At 47.7% G+C, this 18,761-nt stretch overlaps 1 protein-coding gene across 1 annotated transcript in view; it reads left to right on the top strand.

Annotated features, from left to right (window-relative positions):
- Window positions 1-4,201: 4,201 nt before the first annotated feature.
- The window catches only part of LOC146005654 (alanine aminotransferase 2-like), a 70,331-nt gene continuing 55,771 nt past the window's right edge, over window positions 4,202-18,761 (top strand). The window contains exon 1 of the mRNA XM_083145054.1: window positions 4,202-4,950. The gene's annotated coding sequence lies outside the window, so the exon portion shown is untranslated. The remainder of the gene's footprint in view (window positions 4,951-18,761) is intronic.

Raw genomic sequence — 18,761 nt, 5'->3', positions numbered from 1 at the left:
ATAGAAAATACTGACAGGTGTAACAATACACAGTATGATGACACAGTACTATGAACGCTGACAGGTGTAACAATACACAGAATGATGGTACAATAATAGAATGCAAAAACAGACAGGGAGTGGATACAACTCCCAACTTATCTGAGAACGGAGGGGTCTGCTACCAGAAGGAAACAAGGATCCAGGAGGCAGCTATGACAAGTCCACAGGAGACAGGAATAACGCTGTGCAAGGACCTGGAACCGGAAACACTCAGAGACACGAACTCCAAAGCTATAGCCGGCATCTGAGTGTACTGGTGCAGCAGTTTAAATAGCGCGCCAGAGCACTACGCTGACGTAGTGTGCGGCGTCACGTACACCCCTTCCTCCCTGCGGCCGCCAGGCGTCCCCCGTCGCCTAGGCAACCGCTGCGGCAGGGGAGGAAGGGGTTGTCTCCTAGTTGCCGGGCGCCCGTCTCCGTCTGCCGGAAGTATCCGGCTGATGACGCGATGGCGTCCTGGCAACGCAGCAACCGCCGGGACTACAGAGGAGGCTGCCGGGCGAGCGCAGGTGCTGCCCGTGCAGCTCCTAACAGGAATACGAATGAAAATACGACTACACCAGTCGTATTCATTCATATTCATTCGTATTAAGAATGCGAATACCATTTTTGTATTCGTATTTTTAGTAAATTTCCCCCTTTGGTAAGAAATCTCCAGGTTTTTTTTAAAGCCGCAATCACTGTAAAACCAGTGTGATTTTGCAGTGTAAATGATTGCTGCTTTAAAAAATCCTGGAGATTTCTTACCAAATCTCTCACTTTCTGAATCTCTGATCTTACTAAATTTCACCCAATGTGTTCAATGGTGCAGTTTGTAAAAAAAAATCATTATTTGAATATTTAATGTGTGTATTAATTATTTTTTTTATTTTTTTGTGCTTTTCACACCTCCATCACATCATCTTCAATCAAACCAACCATCACAGCACACGCCTTGGCATGCCATAGGCGGATCCAGCAAGCAGAGGAGGAAACTGAGGCTCCACAAACCCTCTACCCTCCACCCCCACCTCCCCTCAACCCTCCACCTCCCCTACCCCATCCATATCCCCTACCCCATCCACCTGTCCTACCCCATCCATATCCCCTACCCCATCCAAATCCGCACCCCCCCCTCCAAACTCCCATACCATATCACCTCCCCTACCCCATCCAAATTTCCATCCCCCAAACACAACCTTACCAATCCCCATCCCAAAACTTATCAAGGCCCCCTCCTCCAAGTCCGTCATCATTGGGACACCCCAGGCAAAATGATGACAGCCGTAAGTATCCAATATGTCGAATGTAGTACTGTACACTTGACATCACTATGCTGTCACCATGGCAACTCTACTTTCCAATCTGACCATTGTTCCACAGCCACCATTATCACACGTCTCTACTTTAGCTACCACACACTTACACACAATCTAAAGTGGCTCCCGTTTCCCTACAGAACACTCTTGAAACTCCTCACACTCACATACAGGCCCATCTGTAATTCCCTAACTTCATATACCTGCAAACTCAGACCCATTGTTAGTCACTCCCGCCCTGTACGGTGGCCACAAGGACTGTTGTCTCTCCTCCACCTGGAACACGGCTTCCCTTGGTAGAGTTTGGCCTTGCTGCACCCCTTCAGTGGAACACACACCCTTTCTCCATTACACTGTCCCTGACTTTGACAAGGTACAAGCAGGTAAGGAAATACAATGTAATCAGGCTTCCACAGCATAACTTACTCCCGGGGTTAGTCCTCTGTCCCCTGCCACAAGCCTTGCCCATGTCCGGTTGCTTACATCCTGATAACAAGCCAATGGCCACCTGGTTTCAACTAGGGATGGCCATCGGTGCTGATACAATCGATGGTTGCAAACTATGGCGATTCTGCACTCAGCCATCTATAGTCATAAAATATTTGATGGATAACCATCAATAGTTTTAGCTATCAATGGTCATCCATTATATTTGACTTGGGGGCGGGACTTCCGGGTATCGGGGGGTGGTGCTATGCTCGATGTCCCAGCACCTTGAAAAAAAAACCATCGGTTCTCCTTTGCCATCGATGTAGGGAAACCATCTGGTTCTCCCACATCGATGGCAAAAGTATTCAACATTGGCCATAAACCATCAATAATTTCAAATCATCGACAGTCAATGGCCATCCCTAGATGCAACTCATGGAATCTGTGTGTCTGGTCATCGTACTATTTTTTCACCTCATCACAGCAGTACCCTCTTCCACCCTGTTCTGAAATGACTGTTCTCTTCACATTTCCCTCACACCATACATTGTATTACATTGTAACCAAAACAAAAAATTTTAGCCAACATTTTCCATCCCAACAGCATTCCCACACCAGACAAGAGGCCATAGACATGACTCTGGGGGACCTCCACACCAACCTCATCAACGCTGCAAACAGCATGGCGCAGCTGCGCAAACTTTTAAAATAAGATTGTTACAAATAAATATTTTTAGTTATTTACAATTTGTCTGTGATTTATACAAATATGTAACACAATTTGGTAGGGTACTTGTTAATGTGTACATCTACACATGTGTATAAGTGTTTATATATGTGCATGAAAGTGATGGGTCATTAATAGAATGGGTCATTAATAGATGTTGCGGTAGGTTGTGTGTGTGTGTGTTTTTGGGTAAAAGCCACTTAGTGCAAATGGCAGAATGATTTGTATTGCACTAGGGTAAATCCAATATATTATAAGGTTAGTGCGTGATGTGCCCATATAAGGACATAGTGGCGATTGGTTATTATGGACAGGGAATCCGACATACTGTACACAGATTGACACAACACAAAAACACATGAGCACACGTTAGATAACATCATGTCATGTCATATGCAATCCTTTCCAAGGTATTTCCAAGGTATGTTTCAAAGCCCACACATGTATTGAAACACATATGTCACAAAAAGGCTGTGCATTAATGTCACGATCCAACACATGATCGGATGGAATAAATGATGTCTCCTGTTATTATTATATGTGATATCAATGTACAGTATTTCTTCAATACTTGTGAACTTATGGTGACCCAGGGGGAGGCTAAGAGAATGTCACTCTAAGGAAATACAAAACAGAGTTGTAGGACTTTCTTGGTGAAAGAGCCAGGATGTCAGATAAGATCTGAGACCCCTCATAAACCAGATTGGGGGTTGGATCAACATTGTCCAGAGAGAGGTCAGGGTCCGTCCCTCCCCTTTAGTACAGATCTCTTATCAGACTTTGCATTCCAATCTGTAAGGAACTTGTGGAATCTTCCATTCATTTACAAAGGATCAGATACTTAGGGACATTCATTAGTGTCCAGCATGAAAGGAATGAGGGAATCTGCATTTATAATTACTCTTCTCTCCCAATAACCGGGGGTACTTCTTGGGGATCAGCAATATGTAAGATAAGGTTCTGTGGGTTTTATACCTTTTATATTGTTTGAGTTGTATTCTTCTGTGTGTATTTAATCATCTTTGTAACCTTTTTTGTGACTAAAGCTCTGAAGTATTCTTGGAAATAAATAATTCATATTTCTAGCTCTGAATCTGTGTTCATAGGATTTACACCAGAGTGCGGCTTTTGCTACAGCCTTTTTATACAATGTATTGTGTGTCCGGAGTGGATGCAAGCGCTCCTTCGAATCTTGCATTGGTGGCAGTGACTGTATATAGAGGACTTGTGTGTCCAAAGTGAACCTTCAGTCACGGCCGGCACTGTTCAGATAGACATATATGGAGGAGGTGGGTCTTTGACATTTGGTGGCAGCGGTGGGATTGAGAATTCATTTTCTTTATAAGAACCTAAGTGAGTGTGGGTAGAATTCTGTGAGAAACACCCACATCACCAGAATCAGAACTCAGAGCTTTACTATAGTTTTAGAAGTCACATAGTGACCCAATCTCTTGTTTTTTCTTTCCTATCTTTTTATTTGTGAAACTCAGGATGTCTCACGAGCAGATGATGAAATGAGATAACCTGGCAGTTGTGTGTATGCAGAGGAAAATCCCTTGGTCTGGCCAGAGTACAGAACATTTGATTTGGGCACTCGTGGATGCTGATCGGGCTCTAACTGCTGGAAGAAGCCAGCCCATGGACAATCCTACTCCAGGGGCTCAGTCAGCACTGGACAATACAACAGAAGCTCCGCCAGGGTCAGATACATCTGCTAGGCCCAGTGAGTCTACACTGCAGAGTTACCTTCAAACTGCTGTCAGGCAAATTAAGGCTGTGGACCCAGCAACTGCTTTATAACTTATGCAGCATTACCAAGCAACTGATGACAAAAAGCTGCAGAGCGCTAAGCCTAGCAAGAGGCTGCAGGGCCAAACGAGATGCTGAGGCTGCAAAGCGCAAAGCCGAGTGAGGGGTTCACCCCTGAGGCTTACCCACAGAAGTTCACAGACTCAAAGGGCAGTCCCTCTGATACCTATGTGGGGCTGTTGCATCAGTTGGTTGATGGCTTACAAGTGAAGGAAGGACTATTATAAACTGAAGGACCTCATTCTGCAGGAGCAGTTCATTGCAATCTGCCCAGCAGAAGTTAAAGATTGGGTCCTGGACCAGAATCGTGAACCAGTGGAAAAGGCTGCCATGCCAATACACCTATACCAGGGATTCTGTGGCAAAGACCTACGGTATGCCCTGGCAAGTCATCTGGAGAGATCGGAGATCCAGAGAATCACCCCCACATTCCTCTTGCAGCTGCTGCATTTGTTGGGGGTGGGGGGAGAACCTGTTTTGGCAACTGGCCACAGGTGTTTTCATTGCAATGAAGTGGGGCACATTAGTTTCCATTGCCCCAAGAAGAAATCTCCTATGGGGGGCCCAGCCTTGAAACTTGTGCCCACCATCCTGTGTGTAGGAGGACCCCAGGAGAGACCCTGTGACAATCTACAACCAGTCCAGGTAGGACAAAAGGTGGCGCTTGGGCTATTAGACTTGGGTGCAGATCTGACACTCATAGATTCAGCATTGGTGGGCCCAGAGAACATCATCCCAGGAAAGACTATTGCTGTACGGGGGGTGGTTGGTGTCTACCCTGATGTTCCTATGGCTAGGGTATACCTTGATTGGGGGGTTGGAAGAGGCATCCGTGATGTTGGGGTGCTGGACAATCTACCTGCCAGTGTGCTTTTGGGGACTGATCTTGGAAAGATGCACACTGCCTATGTAAATTAATGTGATGTTGGTAATGATACAATGGCACTAGCTAACTCTTATGTTCCTCAGGTGACCCCTGCTGAGCCTCGCAACAATAATGCAAATGTATGTGATGTCACAGACTTGTAGGGTAGGGACCCCGCCATCATGCACCGATTGCCGGTATCGGTGACACAAACAACGAGATCCCCGCCAGTGTTCCTGGTTGCATCCGTGTTGTTGCCGGGCAATGGACTCGGTCACGTGCTCATCACGTTGTGGATAGTGGGGGTATGAAAAGGTCAGGAGGACGCGTTCTGCCGCCCCTCGCAGGGCTCAATGTGCTCACCATGCTTCGGAGTGGTGTGGGTAGTGGGGGGTCATTAAAACCTCATTGTATGTCATACAACTGTATAGATAATGGCATGGCATCACACCCTATAAAATCGCATGAGATCACAAGTGATTTTGCGGGAGGTGCGATGCGATCTCCCAGGGCCAACACAGCAGTGAATAAATTACATTAAAAATTTGCATCACATCACATCGCACGGCACTAAAATGGCCCATGTGATGCGATTTCACTATGTTAGCGTACGAAGGAAATCTGGGCGCCCTGCTAGGAAACAAGAACCTTTTCATCTTATACCTGTATGGTACTTACTGTACTGTAGGTACAGTACATACAGTATGTATAATATATATATATATATCTCCACAAAAGTGTTATATAGTGCCCTATCTATCCACAGTATTTAGTTATCTTTCCCCACTTTTTCAATATTTTCTAAACATCCATAGACAAGGTTTTCAAATAAAAAACATTTATTAAAAATGAGGCATTAAAACAATACTTTTCAATTTTCTTGTCTGAGGATTGTTCTTATACAAATGATGTACACATAAGCCCGACGCGTTTCGTCTCCACACGGGGTGCGTTACAGAAAATCTCCGTCAATCCTTTGACCCAGTACTGATATTATGTGCTTTTGTTTAGCCCACCAATTTATCCACAGATATATATATATATATATATATATATATATATATATATATATATATATACTGTACATACACACAGTGGCCAAAGTCACAATTTAGAAGTCCTTTCCTTTATGTCTCTATCTCCTCTTCACCTCCTGTTATTCCTGCACCTTTCCTTCCCAATTGCACCTCTCTATCCCCCCACCACCCCTCTCTGTTCCCCCATCGCCCTTGTACATCTTTGTCCCCTCTGCCCCTTTCCGTCACCCCTGCACCTCTGTCACCCCTGCACATCTCCATCCCCTTGTCATTCATGCACATCTCACTCCCTCCTGCACCTCTTAATCTCCATTACCCCTGCACCCTTGCACATCTCTGTCCCTCCTTCACCCACTGCACCTCTGTCACCCCTGCACCTCTCTGTTCGCCGTCACCTCTGCACCTCTCCATCCCCTTGTCACTCCTGCACATCTCACTCCCTCCTGCCCTGCACCTCTTAATCCCCATCACCCCTGCACCCTTTCCCCGCTGTCCCCACACCACCATTGCACATTTCTGTACCTCCTTCACCCCCTGCACCTTCGTCTCCCCGATGCCTCTTTGTATCCCCATCACCCCTGCACTTATCTGTCACCCTCCATCTTTACACCCCCTTCCCCCTGTACCTCCCTGTCCCCCTCATCAATCTTGCACCTATTCTTACCTAAAAAGCCTTTAAAATAATGCTCCCAAAACACACTGAACTCTCTTAACCTGTGTGCGGGGTGCAGAGAGTAGGCATCTGGCAGCTCGGGGGCCAGGTGGGCAGCACACAGTGACAGGAGCATCAGACAACTGCGAGGCTGGGTGGCAGGACACAGTGGCATCTGGCAGCTCGGGGGCCAGGTGGGCAGCACACAGTGACAGGAGCATCAGACAACTGCGAGGCTGGGTGGCAGGACACGGTGGCATCAGGCAGCTGGGGGGCCAGGCGGGCAGCACAAAGTGACAGAAGCATTAGGCAGCCACGGGCCAGGTGGGCAGCACACAGTGGCATTAGGCAGCCATGGGGCCGGGCAGGCAGCACACAGTGGCATTAGGCAGCCATGGGGCCCGGGCAGGCAGCACACAGTGGCATTAGGCAGCCATGGGGCCGGGCAGGCAGCACACAGTGGCATTAGGCAGCCATGGGGCCGGGCAGGCAGCACAAAGTGACAGGAGCATTAGGCACCCATGGGGCCGGGCAGGCAGCACACAGTGGCATTAGGCAGCCATGGGGCCGAGCAGCACAAAGTGACAGGAGCATTAGGCAGCCATGGGGTCGGGCAGGCAGCACACAGTGGCATTAGGCAGCCATGGGGCCGGGCAGGCAGCACACAGTGGCATTAGGCAGCCATGGGGCCGGGCAGGCAGCACACAGTGGCATTAGGCAGCCATGTGGCCGGGCAGGCAGCAAACAGTGGCATTAGGCAGCCATGGGGCCAGGCAGGCAGCACACAGTGGCATTAGGCAGCCATAGGGCCGGGCAGGCAGCACACAGTGGCATTAGGCAGCCATGGTGCCGGGCAGGCAGCACACAGTGGCATTAGGCAGCCATGGGGCCGGGCAGGCAGCACACAGTGGCATCAGGCAGCCATGGGGCCGGGCAGGCAGCACACAGTGGCATTAGGCAGCCATGGGGCCGGGCAGGCAGCACACAGTGGCATTAGGCAGCCATGGGGCCGGGCAGGCAGCACACAGTGGCATTAGGCAGCCATGGGGCCGGGCAGGCAGCACACAGTGGCATCAGGCAGCCATGGGGCCGGGCAGGCAGCACAAAGTGACAGTGGCATTAGGCAGCCATGGGGCTGGGCAGGCAGCACACAGTGGCATCAGGCAGCCATGGGGCCGGGCAGGCAGCACAAAGTGACAGTGGCATTAGGCAGCCATGGGGCCGGGCAGGCAGCACACAGTGGCATTAGGCAGCCATGGGGCCGGGCAAGCAGCACACAGTGGCATTAGGCAGCCATGGGGCCGGGCAGGCAGCACACAGTGGCATTAGGCAGCCACAGGCCAGGTGGGCAGCACACAGTGGCATTAGGAAGCCATGGGGCCGGGCAGGCAGCACACAGTGGCATTAGGCAGCCACGGAGCCGGGCAGGCAGCACACAGTGGCATTAGGCAGCCATGGGGACGGGCAGGCAGCACACAGTGGCATTAGGCAGCCATGGTGCCGGGCAGGCAGCACACAGTGGCATTAGGCAGCCATGGGGCCGGGCAGGCAGCACACAGTGGCATTAGGCAGCCATGGGGCCGGACAGGCAGCACACAGTGGCATCAGGCAGCCATGGGGCCGGGCAGGCAGCACACAGTGGCATTAGGCAGCCATGGGGCCGGGCAGGCAGCACACAGTGGCATCAGGCAGCCATGGGGCCGGGCAGGCAGCACAAAGTGACAGTGGCATTAGGCAGCCATGGGGCCGGGCAGGCAGCACACAGTGGCATTAGGCAGCCATGGGGCCGGGCAAGCAGCACACAGTGGCATTAGGCAGCCATGGGGCCGGGCAGGCAGCACACAGTGGCATTAGGCAGCCACAGGCCAGTTGGGCAGCACACAGTGGCATTAGGAAGCCATGGGGCCGGGCAGGCAGCACACAGTGGCATTAGGCAGCCACGGAGCCGGGCAGGCAGCACACAGTGGCATTAGGCAGCAATGGGGACGGGCAGGCAGCACACAGTGGCATTAGGCAGCCATGGTGCCGGGCAGGCAGCACACAGTGGCATTAGGCAGCCATGGGGCCGGGCAGGCAGCACACAGTGGCATTAGGCAGCCATGGGGCCGGGCAGGCAGTACACAGTGGCATCAGGCAGCCATGGGGCCGGGCAGGCAGCACACAGTGGCATTAGGCAGCCATGGGGCCGGGCAGGCAGCACACAGTGGCATTAGGCAGCCATGGGGCCGGGCAGGCAGCACACAGTGGCATTAGGCAGCCATGCGGCCGGGCAGGCAGCACACAGTGGCATTAGGCAGCCATGGGGCCGGGCAGGCAGCACAAAGTGACAGTGGCATTAGGCAGCCATGGGGCCGGGCAGGCAGCACACAGTGGCATCAGGCAGCCATGGGGCCGGGCAGGCAGCACAAAGTGACAGTGGCATTAGGCAGCCATGGGGCCGGGCAGGCAGCACACAGTGGCATTAGGCAGCCATGGGGCCGGGCAAGCAGCACACAGTGGCATTAGGCAGCCATGGGGCCGGGCAGGCAGCACACAGTGGTATTAGGCAGCCATGGGGCCGGGCAGGCAGCACACAGTGGCATTAGGCAGCCATGGGGCCAGGCAGGCAGCACACAGTGGCATTAGGCAGCCATGTTGCCGGACAGGTAGCAGGCGGGAGCTGTAGTGGGCAGAAGAAGGAGGGAAATACACCTCTGAGTCCTGCTCTTTCTCCCACGCAGCTGTGTCCCGGCCTCATGCTGCTTCTGCAGTGCTGGCGGCTGTGATGGTGATCAAATCACTAAGGACCCATCCAATCTGTAGTAGCTGGAGCCTAGGTGGGCCCTTTCAGATAGGTGGGGCCCAGTGGTATTGACCCCCCGAGATCCCCATTAATTAGGCTCTGACCGGCCGTGACATGCTCCCTGTGTGAGACACATTCAGGTGTGCTGGGTGGATTATGTACTGTGATATCCTGCTCTGCGGACATTGGGGTTATTCAGCCCTGATCGCCACTCTGCTATATTGTTTGCTTGTGAAAATGAGCTGGAATGGTGATTAGCTGCCTATCTATTCACAAGCCGCGCACAATGGAATGATTCGCAGTGTGCGCAGTCTGTGTGTAGCCCAGGACTTGGCGGCTGCGATAGAAAAAGGCTGATCGGGGGCGGAGCTGACGTCACAAAATGCCTGGGCACTTCCAGGAAACATCTGCTTACCACCCCCAATCACATACGCACACTGACAGCCGTGCAGTCAGATCTAAGTAACCTTCATTGTCAGACTGTGCCGCAGTCAGTCCTTACTCTCTGCTGCCGAGATCTAACAATCCTACAGTGTGCACTTCTACTCAGTGCTGCCCTCTGCTGGTGACATGTTTCCCTCTGAGCACCAACGCTGATACTGAATATTACATTCCTACTGTTGGGAAAGCATTTATTATTTATTTATTTACAGTGTCTTATATAGCGCAGCAGATTCCGTTACAGCGTCTTATATGGCGCAGCAGATTCCGTTACAGCGTCTTATATAGTGCAGCAGATTCCGTTACAGCGTCTTATATAGCGCAGCAGATTCCGTTAGTGTCTTATATAGCGCAGCAGATTCCGTTACAGGGTCTTATATAGTGCAGCAGATTCCGTTACAGTGTCTTATATAGCGCAGCAGATTCCGTTAGTGTCTTATATAGCGCTGTAGATTCCGTTACAGCGTCTTATATAGTGCAGCAGATTCCTTTACAGCGTCTTATATAGCGCAGCAGATTCCGTTACAGTGTCTTATATAGCGAAGCAGATTCCGTGACAGTGTCTTATATAGCGCAGCAGATTCCGTTACAGCGTCTTATATAGCGCAGCAGATTCCGTTACAGCATCTTATATAGATTCCGTTACAGTGTCTTACATAGCACAGCAGATTCCGTTACAGTGTCTTATATAGCGCAGCAGATTCCGTTACAGTGTCTTATATAGCGCAGCAGATTCCGTTACAGAGTCTTATATAGCGCAGCAGATTCCGTTACAGTGTCTTACATATTGCAGCAGATTCCGTTACAGTGTCTTATATAACGCAGAATATTCCGTTACAGTGTCTTATATAGCGCAGCAGATTCTGTTACAGCGTCTTATATAGCGCAGCAGATTCCGTTACAGTGTCTTATATAGCGCAGCAGATTCCGTTACAGTGTCTTATATAGCGCAGCAGATTCCATTACAGTGTCTTATATAGCGCAGCAGATTCCGTTACAGTGTCTTATATAGCGCAGCAGATTCCCTTACAGCGTCTTATATAGCGCAGCAGATTCCGTTACAGTGCCTTATATAGCGCAGCAGATTCCGTTACAGTGTCTTATGTAGCGCAGCAGATTCCATTACAGCGTCTTATATATTGCAGCAGATTCCGTTACAGTGTCTTATATAACGCAGAATATTCCGTTACAGTGTCTTATATAGCGCAGCAGATTCTGTTACAGCGTCTTATATAGCGCAGCAGATTCCGTTACAGTGTCCTATATGGCGCAGCAGATTGCGTTACAGCATCTTATATAGCACAGCAGATTCCGTTACAGTGTTTTATATAGCGCAGCAGATTCCGTTACAGTGTCTTATATAGCGCAGCAGATTCCGTTAGTGTCTTATATAGCGCAATAGATTCCGTTGTGCTTTACAGTAGTAGACAGAGATAAAACAAACTGGGTAACAGACAGACTTGGAGGTAGGAGGGCCCTGCTGCAAGCTTACAATCTATAGGGATATAGGGGGGAAACACCAGGACAGGCACCAGTAATAGCATTGCAGTCCCACCACGTTACAAGTCCAGAAGGGAAGTTATATAATACATAAGTGCCGCAGAGGGTTATGTGCGTGTGGTATATAAATATGATAGGCTTGCCTGAAGAGGTGAGTTTTCAGAGAACACTTGAACGTTTGGAGGCTAGTGGAGAGTCTTATTGTGCGTGGAAGGGCATTCCATAGGATGGGAGCAGCCTGATGAAAGTCCTGTAATAGTGAATGGGAGCTGGTGATCCGTGCAGATGAGAGACGCAGATCTTGTGCAGAGCGGAGTGGTCGAGATGGGAGATATTGTGTGATAAGTGCAGAGATATATGCTGGTGCAGTATGGGTAATAGCTTTATATGCGAGTAGAAGTGTTTTATATTGAATACGGTAAGATACAGGCAACCAATGGAGGGACTGGCAGAGCGGATCAGCAGACGATGAGCGTCTTGCAAGGAAGATCAGCCTAGCAGCAGCATTAGAATGGATTGCAGTGGTGAGAGTCTGTTCTTGGGGAGACCAGTTAGGAGACTATTGCAATAATCAATGCGGGATATAATGAGTGCATGGATAAGAGATTTAGTAGTGTCTTGTGTGAGATACGGTCGTATTTTGGATATGTTTTTTCAGAACATTTCATGACCTCTTCCTCCTCCCTAAGGGAATGGTGGCCTTTGGTTTGGTCTCTTTTGCTAGAGATCTCTCAGGTCAGATATATTAAGCTTTAAAAAGTGATAGTGATAAACAATCAGCCCATCAGCTCATTACTGGCATTTTTCAAACCCAGCCTGTAACATGACCATTAGGAGCTGTTTGTGTTTATCACTCTCCACTTTATATTTGTTTAAAGCTTGATACATCTGGCCCTGAGCGACTCTCCTTATGTGTGATGGAGAATCTACCCACAGACTGGTCATTTACTTTATAAAATATAGGAAAATAATTTTCCTCAAAATAAATATCAAGGCAAAACTCAACACAGAAATCACTTTTTTAGATGGGGTAATAAAACGGGGGCCCTATTGGCAAATATGTCCAAACCGGCAAAAAGTAACAATCACATATTGGTGGTAAAGGGAGATAACACAGGGACAACTTTAACAAAACCCTTAGAGATACTAAACACATTTGAAAAATACGTTGAAGATATATATATATAAAGCGCAACACGCTGACCAACATAAAATATACAAAATACTTAAAGAAATACAAAATTAACGCAAAATCAGAAAGAGCCGTTAGAGGCTGAAATTAACGAAGAAGAAATAATACCAACTATAGCTAAAATGGCGTTAGGAAAAGAACCAGGACCCGACGGGTTAACAATAGAATATTCTAGAACCCTACAAAAGGAAATGGTCCCAATTCTATTAAAGATATTCCGCACAATCCACAAAGACCATTTATCATATCCATCATTTAACTCTGCACATACCATACTCAGGGGCTGGCTGGCAACTTTCAGCCTGGGGGACAGGCACAAGCAAGTGGCCCAGCTTTTCACAGGGAAAGGTAATGCAAAAACGGGCATGAATCTAATGTTAGGGGAGTGGCTTTCAAACATACATATACACGTGTGTATATATATATATATATATATATATATATACATACACACACACACACACACACACACACACACACACACACACTTGAGGCATATTTAATTAGGTGTGAGTTTACCAAAATCATTGATATTCAGGGTTTTTTTGTGAACCTAAAATTCATATTTTAAGAAAAAAATTGTCAGCACTTGCTCTGCAACCCTCTGGACAACCTTTAATGACTAATTAGGCAATTGGAAGTTTCCAATTCACTAAATTTGTCGTAAAATACTCACCTGTAACTCTGTCATTAATATGCAAGACGATTTTGATTCCGCGGGGCGTACCAAAACTCACGTTGAATTGTGATGGTACTCCTCTTATCAAGGTTTCTTTTGGTATAGCCTCAGAGGAATCAACTTCTAAACATCGATGAAGGTTTTTCCACTTATGGGAAGGTGGCACGATGGACTTGCACGTGTTCCAAAAAAAAGAGGAAAAAGCGGTGTCTAAAACTGTGATGTAACCTTATATGATAAAGAAAGTGGGTAGCTAGACAAAAATGGTGTGTTTTGACAGCATACCTCACTTACATCTGAAATAGTGGGGGAACATATATTAAGGTTTCTTTAGTGTTCAAAAGAAGCGGGCGTACCCCTACTCACGATGTGAACTGTGATTTTCAAACCTATCAAGGTTTCTTTATCTTTATCTCCTTGAATGTGAGTGAGTGATCTCAAGGAGTATCTCACCGGATTCTGACAACTCCAATCCCCAGCAGATATAAAATATAAAAAATATATGTCTCAGTGCAATGGTTTAGATGTATATAAGCCCAAATGCTTGAAGCCCAACTTCAGGAGGGCGTACCTTACTCACCCCTTTTAGTAAGGGGCAGAAAGCCCGTAACGTTTTCTTTTTAAATTCTATTGGATCATTTCCACCAAAAAAGGCCAGGGGACCAATTTTTGATAAAATGGTTTTCTACCAGAGTTTTTAATCCATACAAAAAGTTTTTACAAAAATCCCATAAATAACATAGGGACAAAGAATTCCAAAAAAAAAAAGAAAAAAGTCCAAAAAAAGTCCAAAAACAAAAGAAGACAAAATATAAAACTTGAATAAAAACAATACATACATCCGAAAGTGTGGCTGTTCACTCTCCTCTGACAGGATCTACGCGTTTCGGTCAGAATGACCTTTATCAAGATCTTTAGATGTTGAGGGGAACTCGGCAGAGGTGTCCCCTCTCCCCACTCCTCTTCAATTTAATACTGGTCCCAATGTTACATATCATACAAGCTTGGCCAATGGTAAAGGACATTATGGTAGGAGCCCAAACCATTAAAATATCAGCCATTGCAGACAGCCTACTCCTGTATGTGGCAAATCCAGAGGAATCCCTAAACCTCTTGTGAAAAAATAAATAAATAAATAGGTAGTCAATCAGGTTTCGGGGTGAATTTTGAAAAATCAACAGCAATGGCCCTTGAGACTAAATGCACATTAATGATAAATGCGTTACTTAGTCTGTTATGAATGATATCACTACCAAGACTGTTATATCCCCTTCAAAATCGACCCCTCTTGTTGTCGCAGAAAAACATCTGAAATAAACAACCTCTTTTGCGACTTTATCTGGAAAGATAAGAAAACAAGAATTAGTCTAATTAAGATGCAACAAAAGATAAATAATGGAGGTTTCCATTTCCCTCATGTAACATCGTCTGTACTAAGACATCTTAGAGATTGGTTACAGACTGAAATCTATACGAACACATCTTTGGTGCAAGAGCTATTGGCGGACATACATCTGAGTAACTTTTTACATTTAGAAAAAGCAAAATTAGAGATGGACGTAATAAACAATCCATTACTCGTGTCGACTAGAAGATTATTGTTTATATTAAGGAAAATACTTCAACTAAATCCATATAAATCACAATTCCTAACATATGTACACAACCCTGAATTTTAAGAGGGTAAAGTAGGGCTCCCCTTTAAGAAGTGGAAACATCAAGAAATAAGTGGAGTAGAACATCTTATAGACAGGAGCACAAGTAGAACCCTTACATATGCCCAGGTGGTAGGGAGGTATGGTGCTTTACCACCCACAATGTTACATACCTCCAGGCCCAACACTACACAAGTCGGGTACTTCAACATTTAACAATAAGAGATATATAACCATATAAGACACCATATAAGAAAATTATATCAATTCATTATACATTTTTACATCAACCATTAGAGTATGATAAGATAGAAACGGGCACAATAAAATGGAGGGATAACTTCCCACCTAACGATGGAAAAACTCCTAAAACCCATGAAGATTCAGTCAGATCCATCTCAGCAATAATGTATAAAGAAATGTTCCATAATATTTTTCATCAAAAAGTTCTGGGTGGAAGTATGGCAATTTAACATTAAATTACTAGCCAACACTTTCCCACTGACCCCAGAATGGGCAATCTTTGGGATAATTGGGAAGGAGGTAAAGATTGCGAAAAGCACAAAAAACTGTTACTGGCAATATAAGCTGCGGCTAGAAAAAAAAGAGGTACTTGTTTCCTAGCACGGCCACAACGATCATGATCGTGGGCATCGTGAGGAAAAATCGGGGGCATCGCGGCCATCGCGGCCATCGCAAGCACTAAAAAATCGGGTGCGATGGTCGTGACGCGATGCCCGCGATTTCCCCATAGGGAACAATGTTAAATTCCTCAATTTAGCCGCGATGCCCCCGATTTCCCATAGGAAACAATGTTAAATGGGTCAATTTACCCAAATCATCATAGGGAACAATGTTAAATGGGCCATAAACCCCCCAAAACACCCCTGAACAGTGAAATGTCCCCCCAAAAGTATTTTACGCCACCCCACGATCAACGCGAACCCGAAGCGTGGCGAGCGCAGGCGGTACGCGTCCTCCGACCTTTTCATACCCCCACTATCCATGTCGGCGTGGAGTTGAGAATAGAATAGTGTGGCGAGCGCAGCGAGCCACCGAGCCCGAAGCGTGGCGAGCGCAGATACCTGTGAAGCCCGCGAAGGGACGCGTTTACCTGTGAAGGTATCCGCGTCCCCTCGCGGGGCTCGCTGCGCTCGCCACGCTTCGGGCTCGGTGGCTCGCTACGCTCGCCACACTATTCTATTCTCAACTCCACGCCGACGTGGATAGTGGGGGTATGAAAAGATCGGAGGACGCGTACCGCCGCCCCTCGCGGGCTCGCTGCGCTCGCCACGCTTCGGGTTCGCGTTGATCGTGGGGTGGCGTAAAGTACTTTTGGGGGGACATTTCACTGTTCTGGGTGTGTTTTTGGGGCTTTCCCTATGATGATTTGGTGAAATTGAGGTATTTAACATTGTTCCCTATGAGAAATCGGGGGCATCGCGGGTACATTGAGCCATTTAACATTGTTTCCTATGGGGAAATCGTGGGCATCGCGTCTGGACCATTTAAGGCTTTTTTAGCCGCATACGACGCGACCGACGCGATTTTGACTATTTTCAATGCATTTCAATGGGAAAATCGGGGGCATCGTGTCGGTCGCGTCGTATACCACTAAAAATGACACACGATGCCCGCGATTGTGGCCGTGCTAGGAAACAAGTACCAAAAAAGAAATAAGTTATTTTATATATTCCTGATGGAATGGGTGGAGGCAACGCTGCAAAAAGAAAAGAGGGTGAAAGATCTTTTTGAAACCTGGGGAAGTATTATAGAAATACAAGCTATATCAATAAAGATACAACTAACTCGTTACTTGAAATGTTTTCAAGTAAGGAGTTGGTATGAAACAAGAATAGCGCTGTATAAAAATCCTATTAGTTAAAAACAATCAAATTAGAAGAAGGTAAGAGGGGTTAAGAGATCAACATGTAAAGGACCGGACCATAGATGCATAGAGAATAAGACGACACTATATAGGATTTGTAGAAACGTTTTAAAATATCTATTTTTACAACATGGAAAAAACTTTTTTTCTTTGTGCTTCTAATTCAGGCATTCCCAACCACGGTCCTCAGGGCACACCAACAGTGCAGGTTTTAGTGATATCCAGGCTTCAGCACAGATTAGAATCCCTCAGATACTAATTAAGTCACCTGTGCTCAAGCCTGGATATCTACAAAACCTGCACTGTTGGTGTGCCGTGAGGACCCTGGTTGGGAATGCCTGTTCTAATTGAATAAAAAAGAAAAAAAAAGAAATATCAAATAAACAAAATATAATACATGTAAACAACCGTTTCCTGCAGTCCTGGAATAGCAGCGTCCAACAAGGGGGAGGTCCTTAGTCCAGCCTCTTATGCGTTTCACACCCATGCAAAATCTCCCAGCACCGGAGCGAAATGCATAAGCGGCTGGACTAAGGACCTTCCCCTTGTTGGACGCTGCTATTCCAAGACAACATGATCAGTGGTGGATATATACCCTTTCATTTACCTGGCAACAGGGACCTGGCACAGACGGGAGGTCCATAAAAGTGAGGAGCAGGACATTTGCCCATCACCGTTAATCACTTGCAAAACGTGCATGGCCGTACAGCCAGTGGCGGGCTGGTGCAGGGTGCCATGTGCCCCCCGGGCCGCTTTATCATTTATTGCTGCGGGCCGCCTGGTGGTGTCCTCCTGTTGGCAGTACCAGACGCGGCTTCAGGAACATGGCTGCCGGCCTCCTGCACTGAGGACATATCTAGTACAGGAGGCCGCAGCCGCTACAGAGCGCGGGGCTGTGGGCGGGATGTAGGAGGGAAGAGGGTCCAGAGCCGACACCAAGACCGGAAGCAGCGCAGCCTGTGCGGAGTCACACGGCACCCTACTACCCTTCCAGCCTGTGTGTGTGGTGCATTCCACATTACTTCCCCCTAGTGCTGCAGCCCCACCGGTGTCCGCCCAGCGGCGTGGTCATCGTTGAGATCAGACCCAGGTAATTGCAGCTCATCTGTTCAGGGGGAGAAGCCAGCCTGTGGTGTCCTCTCAGTCCTGTTATTAAACAGGGGGAGCAGCCTGTGGTTTCCTCTCAGTCCTGTTATTAAACAGGGGGAGCAGCCTGTGGTGTCCTCTCAGTCCTGTTATTAAACAGGGGTAGCAGCCTGTGGTGTCCTCTCAATCCTGTTATTAAACAGGGGGAGCAGCCTGTGGTGTCCTCTCAGTCCTGTTATTAAACAGGGGGAGCAGCCTGTGGTGTCCTGGTACATTGCAGGGGGAGCAGTTTGTGGTGTCCTGGTATTATGCAGGGGGGGCAGTCTGTGGTGTCCTGTTATGCAGGGGGAGCAGCCTCTGGTGTCCTGATATTATTATACAGGGGGTGCAGCCTGTGGTGTCCTGTTATTATTATTATACAGGGGAAGCTGCGTGTGGTGCCCTATTATACAGGAGGAGCAGCATGTGGTGTCCTGTTATTATTATTATTATACAGGGGGCGCAGGGGTTTTTCCCAGCCCTCAGCCCCCCATCTATGATGGAGCAAATATTTAAAAAATTTTGTCTGACCGTGGATCGCCATCGTAGCTACACCCTCTTACTGAATTATTCGCTACCCATTTGCGGCAATATTTAATTTTTTTCATGGGGGGCGGACAGGGCCGGTGCAAGGCACCAG

This window comes from Crinia signifera, chromosome 5 (assembly GCF_055691185.1).
Source record: "Crinia signifera chromosome 5, ASM5569118v1, whole genome shotgun sequence".
NCBI lineage: Eukaryota > Metazoa > Chordata > Amphibia > Anura > Myobatrachidae > Crinia > Crinia signifera.
The sequence above is the reverse complement of the archived record's forward strand: the minus strand, read 5'-3'. Positions and strand labels throughout refer to the sequence as shown.